General features: G+C 46.7%; 15 non-coding genes across 15 annotated transcripts; all 15 read right to left on the bottom strand.

Moving 5' to 3' along the window:
• Nucleotides 1-425: 425 nt before the first annotated feature.
• Nucleotides 426-498, bottom strand: Trnar-ccu. Its single transcript has one exon. It is a non-coding gene; the product is annotated as a tRNA-Arg (tRNA).
• Nucleotides 499-1001: 503 nt separating this feature from the next.
• Nucleotides 1002-1074, bottom strand: Trnar-ccu. Its single transcript has one exon. It is a non-coding gene; the product is annotated as a tRNA-Arg (tRNA).
• A 503-nt stretch (nt 1075-1577) lies between these two features.
• Nucleotides 1578-1650, bottom strand: Trnar-ccu. Its single transcript has one exon. It is a non-coding gene; the product is annotated as a tRNA-Arg (tRNA).
• Nucleotides 1651-8227: 6577 nt separating this feature from the next.
• Trnar-ccu lies at nt 8228-8300 on the bottom strand. The gene has a single exon. It is a non-coding gene; the product is annotated as a tRNA-Arg (tRNA).
• A 503-nt stretch (nt 8301-8803) lies between these two features.
• Trnar-ccu lies at nt 8804-8876 on the bottom strand. The gene has a single exon. It is a non-coding gene; the product is annotated as a tRNA-Arg (tRNA).
• A 503-nt stretch (nt 8877-9379) lies between these two features.
• On the bottom strand, nt 9380-9452 carry Trnar-ccu. Its single transcript has one exon. It is a non-coding gene; the product is annotated as a tRNA-Arg (tRNA).
• Nucleotides 9453-9955: 503 nt separating this feature from the next.
• Trnar-ccu lies at nt 9956-10028 on the bottom strand. Its single transcript has one exon. It is a non-coding gene; the product is annotated as a tRNA-Arg (tRNA).
• A 503-nt stretch (nt 10029-10531) lies between these two features.
• On the bottom strand, nt 10532-10604 carry Trnar-ccu. Its single transcript has one exon. It is a non-coding gene; the product is annotated as a tRNA-Arg (tRNA).
• A 503-nt stretch (nt 10605-11107) lies between these two features.
• On the bottom strand, nt 11108-11180 carry Trnar-ccu. Its single transcript has one exon. It is a non-coding gene; the product is annotated as a tRNA-Arg (tRNA).
• A 503-nt stretch (nt 11181-11683) lies between these two features.
• On the bottom strand, nt 11684-11756 carry Trnar-ccu. Its single transcript has one exon. It is a non-coding gene; the product is annotated as a tRNA-Arg (tRNA).
• A 503-nt stretch (nt 11757-12259) lies between these two features.
• Trnar-ccu lies at nt 12260-12332 on the bottom strand. The gene has a single exon. It is a non-coding gene; the product is annotated as a tRNA-Arg (tRNA).
• Nucleotides 12333-12835: 503 nt separating this feature from the next.
• On the bottom strand, nt 12836-12908 carry Trnar-ccu. Its single transcript has one exon. It is a non-coding gene; the product is annotated as a tRNA-Arg (tRNA).
• Nucleotides 12909-13411: 503 nt separating this feature from the next.
• Trnar-ccu lies at nt 13412-13484 on the bottom strand. Its single transcript has one exon. It is a non-coding gene; the product is annotated as a tRNA-Arg (tRNA).
• A 503-nt stretch (nt 13485-13987) lies between these two features.
• Trnar-ccu lies at nt 13988-14060 on the bottom strand. The gene has a single exon. It is a non-coding gene; the product is annotated as a tRNA-Arg (tRNA).
• A 503-nt stretch (nt 14061-14563) lies between these two features.
• Nucleotides 14564-14636, bottom strand: Trnar-ccu. The gene has a single exon. It is a non-coding gene; the product is annotated as a tRNA-Arg (tRNA).
• Nucleotides 14637-18505: the final 3869 nt, after the last annotated feature.

The raw sequence follows: 18505 nt of genomic DNA, 5'->3' as shown, positions 1-18505 counted from the left end.
GTCTGCAGAGAGTCAGGACGTCGCATGAGCCTTTCCTGTGTGCCTGTACATACTCAGACGTATCGAAGTCCAGGCACCTACTTTCTGCTGGCAATTCTTATACCTGCCGTCTTAGGCTATTCCCTCTCTGAACTGTAAGTCCTGCACACAAGACAGGTAAGTGACTATTCATATGGGTCATACTGTTTACCAACAAGCAATTTCAAAATAGCGTTTCCTTTCACAGCGCCATCACGCTTTGAAACACTTCCGCTGCTAATAGGTCGATTGATAATGGCCGTCGTTTCGTTTTTGGTTGTCAGTAAGTGCGTATTTTCATATCGTCGTCATACCTGTGATACCTGTAAGCACTCAGAAACGCCAGCTTTCTCAACTATTACAGCTGTATGTGGTGAGAGTGATTTTGCCCCAGTGAGTAAAACGTGTACCTCTGGTGGGACTCGAACCCACAATCCCCGGTTTAGGAGACCGATGCCTTATCCATTAGGCCACAGAGGCTGACTGGCGCTAAAGCTGGCGGTGTGCTCGCTCAAATCAACACTTGCCAAGTGTACCCTTCCTGATGCGCTACTCTACGTCTGCAGAGAGTCAGGACGTCGCATGAGCCTTTCCTGTGTGCCTGTACATACTCAGACGTATCGAAGTCCAGGCACCTACTTTCTGCTGGCAATTCTTATACCTGCCGTCTTAGGCTATTCCCTCTCTGAACTGTAAGTCCTGTACACAAGACAGGTAAGTGACTATTCATATGGGTCATACTGTTTACCAACAAGCAATTTCAAAATAGCGTTTCCTTTCACAGCGCCATCACGCTTTGAAACACTTCCGCTGCTAATAGGTCGATTGATAATGGCCGTCGTTTCGTTTTTGGTTGTCAGTAAGTGCGTATTTTCATATCGTCGTCATACCTGTGATACCTGTAAGCACTCAGAAACGCCAGCTTTCTCAACTATTACAGCTGTATGTGGTGAGAGTGATTTTGCCCCAGTGAGTAAAACGTGTACCTCTGGTGGGACTCGAACCCACAATCCCCGGTTTAGGAGACCGATGCCTTATCCATTAGGCCACAGAGGCTGACTGGCGCTAAAGCTGGCGGTGTGCTCGCTCAAATCAACACTTGCCAAGTGTACCCTTCCTGATGCGCTACTCTACGTCTGCAGAGAGTCAGGACGTCGCATGAGCCTTTCCTGTGTGCCTGTACATACTCAGACGTATCGAAGTCCAGGCACCTACTTTCTGCTGGCAATTCTTATACCTGCCGTCTTAGGCTATTCCCTCTCTGAACTGTAAGTCCTGCACACAAGACAGGTAAGTGACTATTCATATGGGTCATACTGTTTACCAACAAGCAATTTCAAAATAGCGTTTCCTTTCACAGCGCCATCACGCTTTGAAACACTTCCGCTGCTAATAGGTCGATTGATAATGGCCGTCGTTTCGTTTTTGGTTGTCAGTAAGTGCGTATTTTCATATCGTCGTCATACCTGTGATACCTGTAAGCACTCAGAAACGCCAGCCTTCTCAACTATTACAGCTGTATGTGGTGAGAGTGATTTTGCCCCAGTGAGTAAAACGTGTACCTCTGGTGGGACTCGAACCCACAATCCCCGGTTTAGGAGACCGATGCCTTATCCATTAGGCCACAGAGGCTGACTGGCGCTAAAGCTGGCGGTGTGCTCGCTCAAATCAACACTTGCCAAGTGTACCCTTCCTGATGCGCTACTCTACGTCTGCAGAGAGTCAGGACGTCGCATGAGCCTTTCCTGTGTGCCTGTACATACTCAGACGTATCGAAGTCCAGGCACCTACTTTCTGCTGGCAATTCTTATACCTGCCGTCTTAGGCTATTCCCTCTCTGAACTGTAAGTCCTGCACACAAGACAGGTAAGTGACTATTCATATGGGTCATACTGTTTACCAACAAGCAATTTCAAAATAGCGTTTCCTTTCACAGCGCCATCACGCTTTGAAACACTTCCGCTGCTAATAGGTCGATTGATAATGGCCGTCGTTTCGTTTTTGGTTGTCAGTAAGTGCGTATTTTCATATCGTCGTCATACCTGTGATACCTGTAAGCACTCAGAAACGCCAGCTTTCTCAACTATTACAGCTGTATGTGGTGAGAGTGATTTTGCCCCAGTGAGTAAAACGTGTACCTCTGGTGGGACTCGAACCCACAATCCCCGGTTTAGGAGACCGATGCCTTATCCATTTTTTTTTTTTTTTTTTTTTTTTGTTATTGAGGAGCTGCAACCGGGGCTGAGTTCCACCTACTCTTCAGCACGGTCAAAATGGCAGGGCTCGTCCGGGATTTGAACCCGGGACCTCCTGCACCCAAAGCAGGAATCATACCCCTATTTTTAGTCAGACGCCTTAACCACTTTTTTTTTTTTTTTTTTTTTTTTTTAAACCAGCGCCTTTTTTTTTTTTTTTTACCACTTTTTTTTTTATTGTAATTTGAACGAATATATCTATTGAAAAAAATATTAAAGAATATCCACCACACAGCCACTTCAAAAGAAGGACAGTACTGAAATTAAAATCCTAAAACATGACTATATAATGTAGACTGCTTACTGAAATAAAGGTTAAAACACGAAAACTTCAGTCCTGGTGTAGAGAAGAAACATACATAAAGGCGGCAAATTCAGAAACAGTATAAAAGAAAATGGCTCACACAGGTGACCTTAGCCAACACCCTCTCTTTCAAATGTCAGGCTAAGCATTTTGGCAAAATCATCTCGGAGGCCTGGCAATCGCAAGCGCTGCCAGTAAGCAGTAAGCATGTACTGCCGAAACGCTAGGTGTCCATCCTCTTCATGACAACTGTTGACAAAATGTACGAAATGGCCAATCAACCACATGACGGTATGGAGCTTCGTCCGCGGAAAAAAGGAATAATCGGGCCGGACGATGATGTCAATAGTATAAGCGGCTTCAGCAGACCTAGTGACAAAAGCAAGTTGTTTCCTGAGCCAACGCCAATTAGCAAGGTGCCCACAGCAGGTGAATCGATGTTCAAGGGTATCCAGGAGACCACACCGAGTACAGGTGTCCGTGTCAGAAAGACCAATACGGTGCAGTCGTACATTGGTGGGAACCAAATTATTTATTACCCTATACCACGTGGACGCCACGGCCATAGAGTGGATCGGCAGACTAACGTTCTTCCAGACGTTCCTCCAGGACACGGATGGAGACGCCAGTTCTATTGGATTGGGACTGGCCAGCCCCTCCCAGCGGGCAATCAAGCTCTTGGTCGTTGGCACCGGTCGCCGCAAGAAGACGTCACCGAGGTAACTCACCGCAATGTAAAATTCCCGAATGTGTTTCAACTTAAAATTTAGGCGTCCGACATCGACAGGTGGAGCAAGGCTCGCCGGACGCACAACAGTAAAAAGCCTGGATGTAATTGAAGTCACTTCTTGCGTAACAATTAGAGTCGTTCGGCGGACGTACAAAGCAGACGCCTTGCGAGTAATGTCAGAGAGGCCCAAGCCTCCGGAGAGACGCGGTTTCGTCATTACCTCGTAACGTAACTTGAATAGATGGCCCTTCCATATAAACCTGCTAGACAATTGGCGCAACCTTTTCGCCACCATCATGGGAAGTGGGAACAGCTGAGCAACATAATAAGCTTTACATAGGACGTAGGTGTCTAAAATTCGGACTTTTTGCAAAATGGTAGCAGGGCGCTGCTCATGGACCATCAGAGCCCCCTGTATCTTCTCGGTGACAGATTTCCAATTGAGAGCCGCCATTTTTAGAGGACACCGATCAATGATAATCCCCAAAGACGTATGGCGATCGACAAAAGTGGCCCAAGGGACGTCAGCATCGCGAAATCCTCGAATATCAAGGAACTTACATTTACCCTGATTGAGACGCGCTCCAGAGACACGACAGTATGCATCAACTGCCCCTTTCAACAACGGGATATCATCTCGTTGACGGAGGAGAACAACGACATCATCCGCATATGCCTTAACCGAGAGCTTCCCACCAGAGAGGGACATACCCTGAAGCTTGAGAGCAATAGTCCGAAGCAGCGGTTCCAGGGACAAAACGAATAAAGACATAGAGAGCGGACTACCCTGAGGCACTCCGCGGCGGATAGCAATGGGCGGCGTCAGCTGCCCATTGACTGACACCCGAGCTGTTATTCCCCTGTACAAATTGCCAAGAACACCACGTGATGAAGCGTTAAAACCTATTGTACCTAAAACACGATCTAAAAACACATGACTGACGTGATCAAAAGCCTTATAAAAATCAAGGAAGGCAAAGGCACAATGTACGTTTGTAACCGCCGCAACCGAGACAACATCCCGATATTCGGCTACTGGTGTCAGAATAGATCTATCATGAAAACAACATTGATGTGCACCAATCACACCCCGAAGCAGAGAAAACAGCCGGCTATTGAGCGCTCTAGCAGCTGTCTTATAGTCAAAATTCAGCAATGTGAGCGGACGAAGAGTGGCAGCAGATAAACGACCAGAGGACTTCGGAATTAAAACAATTTTCCCTACTTTAAAATCGGCAGGCACATCCATCCCTCTGACAATCTCATTTAAAATCTGCGTAAAAATGCCACCCAAAAGAGGCCAAAAACGGAGATAAAATTCTTTAGGCAGGCCGTCTGGACCCGGCGATTTACTGGACGGAGAGCGAGCAATAAAATCGAAAACATCATCTACCTGGAACTCCCGGAGAAATTCGCCGTTCGCGTCAGGCGCGATCGTCGCAGTTAGATCCCCAAAGACATCATCCGAAAGAGACTCACCAGAATCATCGGCAGAATAGAGACTAGTGTAATACTGATGAAGAGCACGAACCATTTCCTCCTGTGCACTAAGCTGTCGCCCATCATCCACCGTAAGAGAAGAGATGAAGGAGCGACGACGACGAGTCTGATGCCGTAGCAGGTGGTACAAGGATGTCAGTTCACCTTCAACAAGAGAGTGAGGTTTCGACTTAACTCGCAGACCATCCATCTGTCGTCGTTTAAGGCTCAAGAGCTTGGCTTTAATACGACGAACATCATGGATCCGCAGTGGAGAGGTACCCGCCGCGTCATATAGTTCACGCAGGACAGAGTAGTAATATTCATACGTGTTCTTAAAATCACGCGTCCTAGCAGCACAGTAGAAAATCAAAGTCTGACGAATCGTGGGCTTGGCAAACGCAGTCCACCAAACCAGCAAGGAGGGGTATCGCGGGACAGAGCGAAGACATCGCTCCCACACGCCACTTATAACATCATCCATAGCACTGTCGGCAAGGTGGGAAACATTTAACATCCACTGGGAACGATAAAGTTTTGCAGGTTGGCGACTAAGATTTACAGTTGCAGTAAAAGCACAATGGTCAGAAAAACTAGTAGGAATAACATCGACAGAAAGAATTTTATCACATAAAAAATGAGATAAATAGAATCTGTCGAGTCTACTGCATGAGGACGCGGTAAAAAACGTATATTTCACCAGGGTTGGATATTTGTGTTCCCAAACATCACGCAGATGCATCGTACGAACTAAGTCATGTAAATCACGGCAATAATTAAAATTGGGGGACTGGTCTGCAGGGCGTAAAACACAATTAAAATCGCCTCCGAGCAGGAGACTCCGAGGACTCTGGCGCAAAAGATAAATAAGCTCTTCTTTATAAAAGCGCGATCGAGCCACAGTGTGACCCGAACCAGAGGGGGCATACAAAACAACGAGGCGGAGATCAAAAAGACGACAACCAATCCCACGGCCAGAGTCAAGGAATTCAATGTCAGTAATAGGAATGCCCTCTCGAAAGAAAAGAGCAGTTCCTGTTGAATATTCCGGCGCGACATTAAAAACAGTTTGAAATCCAGGTAGAGAGAGATCAGAAAACAACACTTCCTGCAAAAACACTACGTCCGCACAGGCGTCGTAAATAAACTGCCGCAAAGAGGCAATGCGAACGTCGGACTCAATACGGTTAACATTTAAGGTAAGAAAGGTGTATGCTTGAACCATAGAGAGAAAAGCGAGAAAACAAATCACCTACACCGACGCACCAGCGTCACAGTCCATAGCAGGGGTGACGGAGGCATCCGAGGGAGGGGGACTGCTACCCCGTTCCGCGGATCCCTTACGTTTCGGTTTTTTACGAACAGCATTAACGTTCGGCTGAACGCGTAACTTGCGTCGGCTGACGGGCAAGGAAACTGCAGCCGCCGGTGACGTAGGAGGGTCAAGTTCTGTATCCGACACCACCCGCGCCGGTCCACATGCGGGATCCGGGGTCGCGGGGGAAACATCCGACAAAACGGAATGGTCAACACCTGCACTAGCTTCCGGCAAACATGGACTGCACGGAGGCGAAACGTGAGCAGGAAGGTCCGAGGCCGCAGAGTTGGAAGGAAGCGGAGCAGCTCCGCTGGCAGAGGTATAGGGCAGCGAAGCAGGAAGTTGTCGCGGCTCCACTTGTTGTGACATCGAAGTCGGTTCGGAAGACGGCGCCAACAGGCCCGACCGACGACCCGACTCGAGAGAAGCTGCGTCGGAGGCCGGAGGGGCGCCAGCAGCCGCCACCGGAACCGCTACCTCAGGAGGGCAGGGAGCAGCTACAGTACACAGTGGCTCGGAGGATGCCGGTCGCTCGGACTGGGGCATCTCAGGGAGATCCTCATCCGTACTATTTCCATCGTGTGGGCGACGCCTCTTATTATTCAAAAGTGGCACACCCACCTGAGGGACAGACGGAACAACATCAGATTTAGCACGCAAAGGAGGAAATTCTGTATCAGGGGTGCGCAAAACCTGTGGCGGGGCGCTACTACCACTGGACTGTGCTACACCAAGAGCAGAACCACCTGCAACGAGGTCAGCGACCGTTAACTTGCGACGCTGTTCGAGAGAATTTTTTAAAACAAAAACTCTCCGCGGACAGTCGGTACGCACGTGACCACTTTCATTGCACAAAAAACAGGTGCCAACCTGACCACTATATGTTACATGGACACGATATCCACCGATCTGCAGGTGAGATGGAATATTCTGCTTAACGTGCATTTCGACTGAACGAATACCACTGTAACATTGCAGGCGATGTTGGCTTGACCAGCGTTCAAGGCGAATGCTCTTTACATCACCATACTTCTGTAGACCCTCCTTAAGATAGACATTATCCACCTCCGGTGGAAGGTTGTAAACACGAACATTGGTATACGTGATGGAAGCATTGGAAAGCAGCACGGTACTTACAGAATCATCCCGATGCCGAAAGAGAACTTGATGACCATATTTAGAAAGAATTTTATCAACCTGAAGTGGGTCCATAAACTTAACAAAGAAAACATACAGTTCGGTATCAAAATAAGCAGTGTGCACCTGATCCGAATGAACACCAAAGGTATCTACCAACCAATCATGAATCTCAAGAGAACTAGGTTGCACATGGCGGGTTGACTTGTCAAAAGCAAAACTAACTGTAGCCTGACGAGGAATAACCTGGGACGACATTTTCAAAATATGCGGTCGAAACCGCTACACAAAAAACACTGAAATAAGGACAGAAAGTAACACAAGGTACGAAACAACGACGGAGAAACACTCACAGAAGTTGCAACACAACACGTAAACAAAAACGATAGTCCACTATACGTAACGCTACGGCGGAGCGGAAGACTAGGCACGTCCACACTGCACGGCGTCTAAAGCGGAACTTTTCCATTAGGCCACAGAGGCTGACTGGCGCTAAAGCTGGCGGTGTGCTCGCTCAAATCAACACTTGCCAAGTGTACCCTTCCTGATGCGCTACTCTACGTCTGCAGAGAGTCAGGACGTCGCATGAGCCTTTCCTGTGTGCCTGTACATACTCAGACGTATCGAAGTCCAGGCACCTACTTTCTGCTGGCAATTCTTATACCTGCCGTCTTAGGCTATTCCCTCTCTGAACTGTAAGTCCTGCACACAAGACAGGTAAGTGACTATTCATATGGGTCATACTGTTTACCAACAAGCAATTTCAAAATAGCGTTTCCTTTCACAGCGCCATCACGCTTTGAAACACTTCCGCTGCTAATAGGTCGATTGATAATGGCCGTCGTTTCGTTTTTGGTTGTCAGTAAGTGCGTATTTTCATATCGTCGTCATACCTGTGATACCTGTAAGCACTCAGAAACGCCAGCTTTCTCAACTATTACAGCTGTATGTGGTGAGAGTGATTTTGCCCCAGTGAGTAAAACGTGTACCTCTGGTGGGACTCGAACCCACAATCCCCGGTTTAGGAGACCGATGCCTTATCCATTAGGCCACAGAGGCTGACTGGCGCTAAAGCTGGCGGTGTGCTCGCTCAAATCAACACTTGCCAAGTGTACCCTTCCTGATGCGCTACTCTACGTCTGCAGAGAGTCAGGACGTCGCATGAGCCTTTCCTGTGTGCCTGTACATACTCAGACGTATCGAAGTCCAGGCACCTACTTTCTGCTGGCAATTCTTATACCTGCCGTCTTAGGCTATTCCCTCTCTGAACTGTAAGTCCTGCACACAAGACAGGTAAGTGACTATTCATATGGGTCATACTGTTTACCAACAAGCAATTTCAAAATAGCGTTTCCTTTCACAGCGCCATCACGCTTTGAAACACTTCCGCTGCTAATAGGTCGATTGATAATGGCCGTCGTTTCGTTTTTGGTTGTCAGTAAGTGCGTATTTTCATATCGTCGTCATACCTGTGATACCTGTAAGCACTCAGAAACGCCAGCTTTCTCAACTATTACAGCTGTATGTGGTGAGAGTGATTTTGCCCCAGTGAGTAAAACGTGTACCTCTGGTGGGACTCGAACCCACAATCCCCGGTTTAGGAGACCGATGCCTTATCCATTAGGCCACAGAGGCTGACTGGCGCTAAAGCTGGCGGTGTGCTCGCTCAAATCAACACTTGCCAAGTGTACCCTTCCTGATGCGCTACTCTACGTCTGCAGAGAGTCAGGACGTCGCATGAGCCTTTCCTGTGTGCCTGTACATACTCAGACGTATCGAAGTCCAGGCACCTACTTTCTGCTGGCAATTCTTATACCTGCCGTCTTAGGCTATTCCCTCTCTGAACTGTAAGTCCTGCACACAAGACAGGTAAGTGACTATTCATATGGGTCATACTGTTTACCAACAAGCAATTTCAAAATAGCGTTTCCTTTCACAGCGCCATCACGCTTTGAAACACTTCCGCTGCTAATAGGTCGATTGATAATGGCCGTCGTTTCGTTTTTGGTTGTCAGTAAGTGCGTATTTTCATATCGTCGTCATACCTGTGATACCTGTAAGCACTCAGAAACGCCAGCTTTCTCAACTATTACAGCTGTATGTGGTGAGAGTGATTTTGCCCCAGTGAGTAAAACGTGTACCTCTGGTGGGACTCGAACCCACAATCCCCGGTTTAGGAGACCGATGCCTTATCCATTAGGCCACAGAGGCTGACTGGCGCTAAAGCTGGCGGTGTGCTCGCTCAAATCAACACTTGCCAAGTGTACCCTTCCTGATGCGCTACTCTACGTCTGCAGAGAGTCAGGACGTCGCATGAGCCTTTCCTGTGTGCCTGTACATACTCAGACGTATCGAAGTCCAGGCACCTACTTTCTGCTGGCAATTCTTATACCTGCCGTCTTAGGCTATTCCCTCTCTGAACTGTAAGTCCTGCACACAAGACAGGTAAGTGACTATTCATATGGGTCATACTGTTTACCAACAAGCAATTTCAAAATAGCGTTTCCTTTCACAGCGCCATCACGCTTTGAAACACTTCCGCTGCTAATAGGTCGATTGATAATGGCCGTCGTTTCGTTTTTGGTTGTCAGTAAGTGCGTATTTTCATATCGTCGTCATACCTGTGATACCTGTAAGCACTCAGAAACGCCAGCTTTCTCAACTATTACAGCTGTATGTGGTGAGAGTGATTTTGCCCCAGTGAGTAAAACGTGTACCTCTGGTGGGACTCGAACCCACAATCCCCGGTTTAGGAGACCGATGCCTTATCCATTAGGCCACAGAGGCTGACTGGCGCTAAAGCTGGCGGTGTGCTCGCTCAAATCAACACTTGCCAAGTGTACCCTTCCTGATGCGCTACTCTACGTCTGCAGAGAGTCAGGACGTCGCATGAGCCTTTCCTGTGTGCCTGTACATACTCAGACGTATCGAAGTCCAGGCACCTACTTTCTGCTGGCAATTCTTATACCTGCCGTCTTAGGCTATTCCCTCTCTGAACTGTAAGTCCTGCACACAAGACAGGTAAGTGACTATTCATATGGGTCATACTGTTTACCAACAAGCAATTTCAAAATAGCGTTTCCTTTCACAGCGCCATCACGCTTTGAAACACTTCCGCTGCTAATAGGTCGATTGATAATGGCCGTCGTTTCGTTTTTGGTTGTCAGTAAGTGCGTATTTTCATATCGTCGTCATACCTGTGATACCTGTAAGCACTCAGAAACGCCAGCTTTCTCAACTATTACAGCTGTATGTGGTGAGAGTGATTTTGCCCCAGTGAGTAAAACGTGTACCTCTGGTGGGACTCGAACCCACAATCCCCGGTTTAGGAGACCGATGCCTTATCCATTAGGCCACAGAGGCTGACTGGCGCTAAAGCTGGCGGTGTGCTCGCTCAAATCAACACTTGCCAAGTGTACCCTTCCTGATGCGCTACTCTACGTCTGCAGAGAGTCAGGACGTCGCATGAGCCTTTCCTGTGTGCCTGTACATACTCAGACGTATCGAAGTCCAGGCACCTACTTTCTGCTGGCAATTCTTATACCTGCCGTCTTAGGCTATTCCCTCTCTGAACTGTAAGTCCTGCACACAAGACAGGTAAGTGACTATTCATATGGGTCATACTGTTTACCAACAAGCAATTTCAAAATAGCGTTTCCTTTCACAGCGCCATCACGCTTTGAAACACTTCCGCTGCTAATAGGTCGATTGATAATGGCCGTCGTTTCGTTTTTGGTTGTCAGTAAGTGCGTATTTTCATATCGTCGTCATACCTGTGATACCTGTAAGCACTCAGAAACGCCAGCTTTCTCAACTATTACAGCTGTATGTGGTGAGAGTGATTTTGCCCCAGTGAGTAAAACGTGTACCTCTGGTGGGACTCGAACCCACAATCCCCGGTTTAGGAGACCGATGCCTTATCCATTAGGCCACAGAGGCTGACTGGCGCTAAAGCTGGCGGTGTGCTCGCTCAAATCAACACTTGCCAAGTGTACCCTTCCTGATGCGCTACTCTACGTCTGCAGAGAGTCAGGACGTCGCATGAGCCTTTCCTGTGTGCCTGTACATACTCAGACGTATCGAAGTCCAGGCACCTACTTTCTGCTGGCAATTCTTATACCTGCCGTCTTAGGCTATTCCCTCTCTGAACTGTAAGTCCTGCACACAAGACAGGTAAGTGACTATTCATATGGGTCATACTGTTTACCAACAAGCAATTTCAAAATAGCGTTTCCTTTCACAGCGCCATCACGCTTTGAAACACTTCCGCTGCTAATAGGTCGATTGATAATGGCCGTCGTTTCGTTTTTGGTTGTCAGTAAGTGCGTATTTTCATATCGTCGTCATACCTGTGATACCTGTAAGCACTCAGAAACGCCAGCTTTCTCAACTATTACAGCTGTATGTGGTGAGAGTGATTTTGCCCCAGTGAGTAAAACGTGTACCTCTGGTGGGACTCGAACCCACAATCCCCGGTTTAGGAGACCGATGCCTTATCCATTAGGCCACAGAGGCTGACTGGCGCTAAAGCTGGCGGTGTGCTCGCTCAAATCAACACTTGCCAAGTGTACCCTTCCTGATGCGCTACTCTACGTCTGCAGAGAGTCAGGACGTCGCATGAGCCTTTCCTGTGTGCCTGTACATACTCAGACGTATCGAAGTCCAGGCACCTACTTTCTGCTGGCAATTCTTATACCTGCCGTCTTAGGCTATTCCCTCTCTGAACTGTAAGTCCTGCACACAAGACAGGTAAGTGACTATTCATATGGGTCATACTGTTTACCAACAAGCAATTTCAAAATAGCGTTTCCTTTCACAGCGCCATCACGCTTTGAAACACTTCCGCTGCTAATAGGTCGATTGATAATGGCCGTCGTTTCGTTTTTGGTTGTCAGTAAGTGCGTATTTTCATATCGTCGTCATACCTGTGATACCTGTAAGCACTCAGAAACGCCAGCTTTCTCAACTATTACAGCTGTATGTGGTGAGAGTGATTTTGCCCCAGTGAGTAAAACGTGTACCTCTGGTGGGACTCGAACCCACAATCCCCGGTTTAGGAGACCGATGCCTTATCCATTAGGCCACAGAGGCTGACTGGCGCTAAAGCTGGCGGTGTGCTCGCTCAAATCAACACTTGCCAAGTGTACCCTTCCTGATGCGCTACTCTACGTCTGCAGAGAGTCAGGACGTCGCATGAGCCTTTCCTGTGTGCCTGTACATACTCAGACGTATCGAAGTCCAGGCACCTACTTTCTGCTGGCAATTCTTATACCTGCCGTCTTAGGCTATTCCCTCTCTGAACTGTAAGTCCTGCACACAAGACAGGTAAGTGACTATTCATATGGGTCATACTGTTTACCAACAAGCAATTTCAAAATAGCGTTTCCTTTCACAGCGCCATCACGCTTTGAAACACTTCCGCTGCTAATAGGTCGATTGATAATGGCCGTCGTTTCGTTTTTGGTTGTCAGTAAGTGCGTATTTTCATATCGTCGTCATACCTGTGATACCTGTAAGCACTCAGAAACGCCAGCTTTCTCAACTATTACAGCTGTATGTGGTGAGAGTGATTTTGCCCCAGTGAGTAAAACGTGTACCTCTGGTGGGACTCGAACCCACAATCCCCGGTTTAGGAGACCGATGCCTTATCCATTAGGCCACAGAGGCTGACTGGCGCTAAAGCTGGCGGTGTGCTCGCTCAAATCAACACTTGCCAAGTGTACCCTTCCTGATGCGCTACTCTACGTCTGCAGAGAGTCAGGACGTCGCATGAGCCTTTCCTGTGTGCCTGTACATACTCAGACGTATCGAAGTCCAGGCACCTACTTTCTGCTGGCAATTCTTATACCTGCCGTCTTAGGCTATTCCCTCTCTGAACTGTAAGTCCTGCACACAAGACAGGTAAGTGACTATTCATATGGGTCATACTGTTTACCAACAAGCAATTTCAAAATAGCGTTTCCTTTCACAGCGCCATCACGCTTTGAAACACTTCCGCTGCTAATAGGTCGATTGATAATGGCCGTCGTTTCGTTTTTGGTTGTCAGTAAGTGCGTATTTTCATATCGTCGTCATACCTGTGATACCTGTAAGCACTCAGAAACGCCAGCTTTCTCAACTATTACAGCTGTATGTGGTGAGAGTGATTTTGCCCCAGTGAGTAAAACGTGTACCTCTGGTGGGACTCGAACCCACAATCCCCGGTTTAGGAGACCGATGCCTTATCCATTAGGCCACAGAGGCTGACTGGCGCTAAAGCTGGCGGTGTGCTCGCTCAAATCAACACTTGCCAAGTGTACCCTTCCTGATGCGCTACTCTACGTCTGCAGAGAGTCAGGACGTCGCATGAGCCTTTCCTGTGTGCCTGTACATACTCAGACGTATCGAAGTCCAGGCACCTACTTTCTGCTGGCAATTCTTATACCTGCCGTCTTAGGCTATTCCCTCTCTGAACTGTAAGTCCTGCACACAAGACAGGTAAGTGACTATTCATATGGGTCATACTGTTTACCAACAAGCAATTTCAAAATAGCGTTTCCTTTCACAGCGCCATCACGCTTTGAAACACTTCCGCTGCTAATAGGTCGATTGATAATGGCCGTCGTTTCGTTTTTGGTTGTCAGTAAGTGCGTATTTTCATATCGTCGTCATACCTGTGATACCTGTAAGCACTCAGAAACGCCAGCTTTCTCAACTATTACAGCTGTATGTGGTGAGAGTGATTTTGCCCCAGTGAGTAAAACGTGTACCTCTGGTGGGACTCGAACCCACAATCCCCGGTTTAGGAGACCGATGCCTTATCCATTAGGCCACAGAGGCTGACTGGCGCTAAAGCTGGCGGTGTGCTCGCTCAAATCAACACTTGCCAAGTGTACCCTTCCTGATGCGCTACTCTACGTCTGCAGAGAGTCAGGACGTCGCATGAGCCTTTCCTGTGTGCCTGTACATACTCAGACGTATCGAAGTCCAGGCACCTACTTTCTGCTGGCAATTCTTATACCTGCCGTCTTAGGCTATTCCCTCTCTGAACTGTAAGTCCTGCACACAAGACAGGTAAGTGACTATTCATATGGGTCATACTGTTTACCAACAAGCAATTTCAAAATAGCGTTTCCTTTCACAGCGCCATCACGCTTTGAAACACTTCCGCTGCTAATAGGTCGATTGATAATGGCCGTCGTTTCGTTTTTGGTTGTCAGTAAGTGCGTATTTTCATATCGTCGTCATACCTGTGATACCTGTAAGCACTCAGAAACGCCAGCTTTCTCAACTATTACAGCTGTATGTGGTGAGAGTGATTTTGCCCCAGTGAGTAAAACGTGTACCTCTGGTGGGACTCGAACCCACAATCCCCGGTTTAGGAGACCGATGCCTTATCCATTAGGCCACAGAGGCTGACTGGCGCTAAAGCTGGCGGTGTGCTCGCTCAAATCAACACTTGCCAAGTGTACCCTTCCTGATGCGCTACTCTACGTCTGCAGAGAGTCAGGACGTCGCATGAGCCTTTCCTGTGTGCCTGTACATACTCAGACGTATCGAAGTCCAGGCACCTACTTTCTGCTGGCAATTCTTATACCTGCCGTCTTAGGCTATTCCCTCTCTGAACTGTAAGTCCTGCACACAAGACAGGTAAGTGACTATTCATATGGGTCATACTGTTTACCAACAAGCAATTTCAAAATAGCGTTTCCTTTCACAGCGCCATCACGCTTTGAAACACTTCCGCTGCTAATAGGTCGATTGATAATGGCCGTCGTTTCGTTTTTGGTTGTCAGTAAGTGCGTATTTTCATATCGTCGTCATACCTGTGATACCTGTAAGCACTCAGAAACGCCAGCTTTCTCAACTATTACAGCTGTATGTGGTGAGAGTGATTTTGCCCCAGTGAGTAAAACGTGTACCTCTGGTGGGACTCGAACCCACAATCCCCGGTTTAGGAGACCGATGCCTTATCCATTTTTTTTTTTTTTTTTTTTTTTTTTTTTTTTTTTTTTTTTTTTTCGGGTCTCCTTCCTCCCCTTCAACCCGTCCTTTACGCTCGCCAAGTGTTGCCTTCTCGGCCTGGCTTCTCCGCCTTTAAAAAATGAATGTAACTTGAAGATGTGGAATCACGCTTCTTCTGAACGACAAACGAATTATGCCCCTTCTGTTGCGTTTGTTTGCAACATGGCTTGGATAAAAATAAATGTAATTTCCATTGAGAAGGCAGTCACCTAATCGTTATGGAAATGTGACTGTATTTGTAAATTTCGTTCTCCGGGCGTGGAAAAACAGAAAGAAGCAAACTCATTATTGCTGATAAGTAAAATTCTCTTCTTTAGAAAGGTAATGAATTAAAGTAGGCTACTGCTGCTTGATTTTACACATAAATAACATAAATATGTCTTCCTGTGAAAGTAGGAGTGAAAGAAAGAAACTAAATAAAGGGTAGATACCAGTTTCATCACTGTGTCGTATGCTTCCCTCAAAAGAAAGTAATATATACATAGAGGCCTAACTGATTTATATTTATGATCTTCTCTGATTACTTGCTGTTAGATATCCTCCTCTTGCTACGTGAAGTACAACCTTGTACCACAAAGTAGTCGTCTAATATACGAAATGTATCGGTGGATAATGTAAATTACGCACTTCTATTGGTTACAGTATTGTTTTAGTTAAAAAATTTGCGTATTTTTCCTTGTATTTTTTAGTACACATCAACTTTTGGTGCTCAGTTGTAAGGTATACCCAGAAGTCCTCCCTATCGCTTGACTCTTTTGTTAGGATGTAATGCACCGTTTGGCCTTTCAACCAGTTGATTGCGTTTCGTTTTGTTTTAGGGTAAGGTATACTGTCAGGGTTTAAAAATGCAGCAGGCGTAACGGCGTTGGGCGTAGTTCTGCTGACGCTCGCTATCTTTCGTCTTATGTAGAGCCATATGTCTTTTACCTTGTCACACAACAATCTATGCTCTTCGGTATCTGGTATATTACATAATGTACACAGCGGTGACTCGGCCAATCGAATAGAGTGCAGTTTAGAGTTCGTCGGAATTTTCCTGTTTACAGCATAGTACCAGGTCGATCTAACATACGTTGGCAGGTTCCGGCAGTGAATATTTTGCCATATTGTTTCCCAGTTATAACAAGGATACTTTTGTTCTACGTCGTTTCTGGGTTTGTCTTTCATCAAGTTATTGTAAAGTTCTTTCACTTTCATGATGTCTTTTTCAGGGATCCTTGCCTGTATGTAGCTGTATTCCACTAAAAAGTATTTCAAGTGGTATAGTCCATTGGGTATGTGTTGGACATTTATAGGTGCACTGATGTCAGCAGGAGCTATTTCATTTAACAAATGTGCAGCAAGGGTGCCACGTGGTTCCTTCCATTGTTTGTATGTGGTTGAAAGGTATAAGGCTTGCGCTTTTTTGCTGATATCGGTGAGATTTAACCCACCGCATTTCGTAGGGAGCATCAGAACGTCATATTTGACTTTGAAAATATGACCGCGGCTGACAAAATGTCCTAGTGCAGATGCGATACTTTTCGACAAAGGCGCAGGTGGTGGCAGAACTTGTGCTACGTAATTAACTTTGGATGTGATATATACATTTGCCACTATTACTTTTTGAAGTTCATCGAGTTTCCTAATACTATGTGCTTGTACAGAGGCGCGTATGCTGTTAAGTAATTTTCGATAATTCGCAGCAATAGTGTGCTTGATATTTCTTTTAAAATGTATGCCGAGACATTTCATGGTTTCAAGCTCGCGTAACAGACCCTGCGTTTGCGTCCCAATTCCACGGCCGATGTTGAAGACCCCCGACTTTGTTCTATTTAGTTTTGCACCAGATGCCTGTTCATATTTTGTTACTATTTGCAGTGCGCTCTCTACTTCAGTGCCATTCACGACTAGGAAGCCAACATCATCAGCGTACGCCTTGCACACGATCTTTTCTCCATGTATTTGTAGCCCTTGTAGATGTTTCATAAGGGAGGCAAGCAGGGGCTCGATGGCGATGGCGAAGAGTGCCATTGACATTGGACACCCTTGCCTAATGGAGCTGGTGACGTCAATCGGGCGGCTAATGTGCCCATTGATGAGAAATCTGGCTGAGTTGTTGGTTAATGTATTTCGTACTACTGCTATGAATCTAGGAGGGAAGCCCATTGCGCCCATGGTCCGAAGGAGAAAACGATGATTTACCCTGTCGAATGCTTTATCAAAGTCGAGTGAGATGAGTGCACATTTTACTTTGCAGACGTCGGCCGTTGAGATTAGGTCCCTGTAATCACAAAGGGTCTGGAGAATTCTTCTATCTTTGCCCACACTCGTTTGATAGGGGCCAGTAACGCTGGTCATTGTGGTTTTCAGCCTGCGAGCGAGGATGCGGCCAAAGATTTTGTAATCACTGTTTAAAAGCGTGATTGGCCTCAGAGCGCTTACAGTTTTCATGTTGGTGGTTTTTGGCACTAACACTACGAGTCCCTCACGAAATTCTTGCGGGATGTCATTTTCAGGGTTTAGTAGTTCGTTGCAGATGAGAGTTAACTTAGCTTTTACGAGGTCACTAAATTTGCGATAAAATTCTGCCGGAATTCCGTCTGCCCCTGGAGCCTTATTTTTCATGCATCCATATATAGCTTCTTCGACATCTTCTTCAGTCACTTCCGAGATGAGAGTTTGTGCTTCCGCGTGGCATACTTTGCCCTGGAGGTTAATCGTTAACTCGTCTTGAAGCTGTTCGTCAACTGGTTGACTAGACATTAAGGATTCAAAATGCTGTACGATTGCCTCTTTAATCTCTCTTTGCTTCGTCAGCTTCCTTCCATCATCAGTTGTTATTTCAGAGAATATCTTGCGAGACGCCCTTTTTCTTTCACGAATGACATGATAAATGGAAGTGACCTCGTGCTGTGCTATATTCTGGGCACGCGACCGTATTTGGTAGCCTTCCAGTTGTTTACGCCGAAGAGCCAAAATTTTTGCTTTAATTTTGTTAATTCTTTCGTAGTTATCCACAACTGTTGCATCGGACTTGTACAAATCCCTTAGACACTGAAAGTAGAAGTCTATAGTTGATTTGTACCAAAAGTTTTTGTCTTTTGAGTAATTCATGAAAAACCTCCGTATTTTAGGTTTGGCATGTTTCAGCCACCAGTCAGTGCCAGAGTTGTACGAGCTAAATTTGCTTTCGCACTCTCTCCATAACGTGTAAAATGCCTCCTGACAAGCTTGGTCTTCCAGATGTGACACGTTAAGCTTCCATGTGCCTCTACCTC

The sequence above is a fragment of the Schistocerca piceifrons genome, chromosome 1 (genome assembly GCF_021461385.2).
Source record: "Schistocerca piceifrons isolate TAMUIC-IGC-003096 chromosome 1, iqSchPice1.1, whole genome shotgun sequence".
In the NCBI taxonomy this organism is placed as follows: domain Eukaryota; kingdom Metazoa; phylum Arthropoda; class Insecta; order Orthoptera; family Acrididae; genus Schistocerca; species Schistocerca piceifrons.
This window is presented reverse-complemented; position numbering and strand designations above follow the sequence as displayed.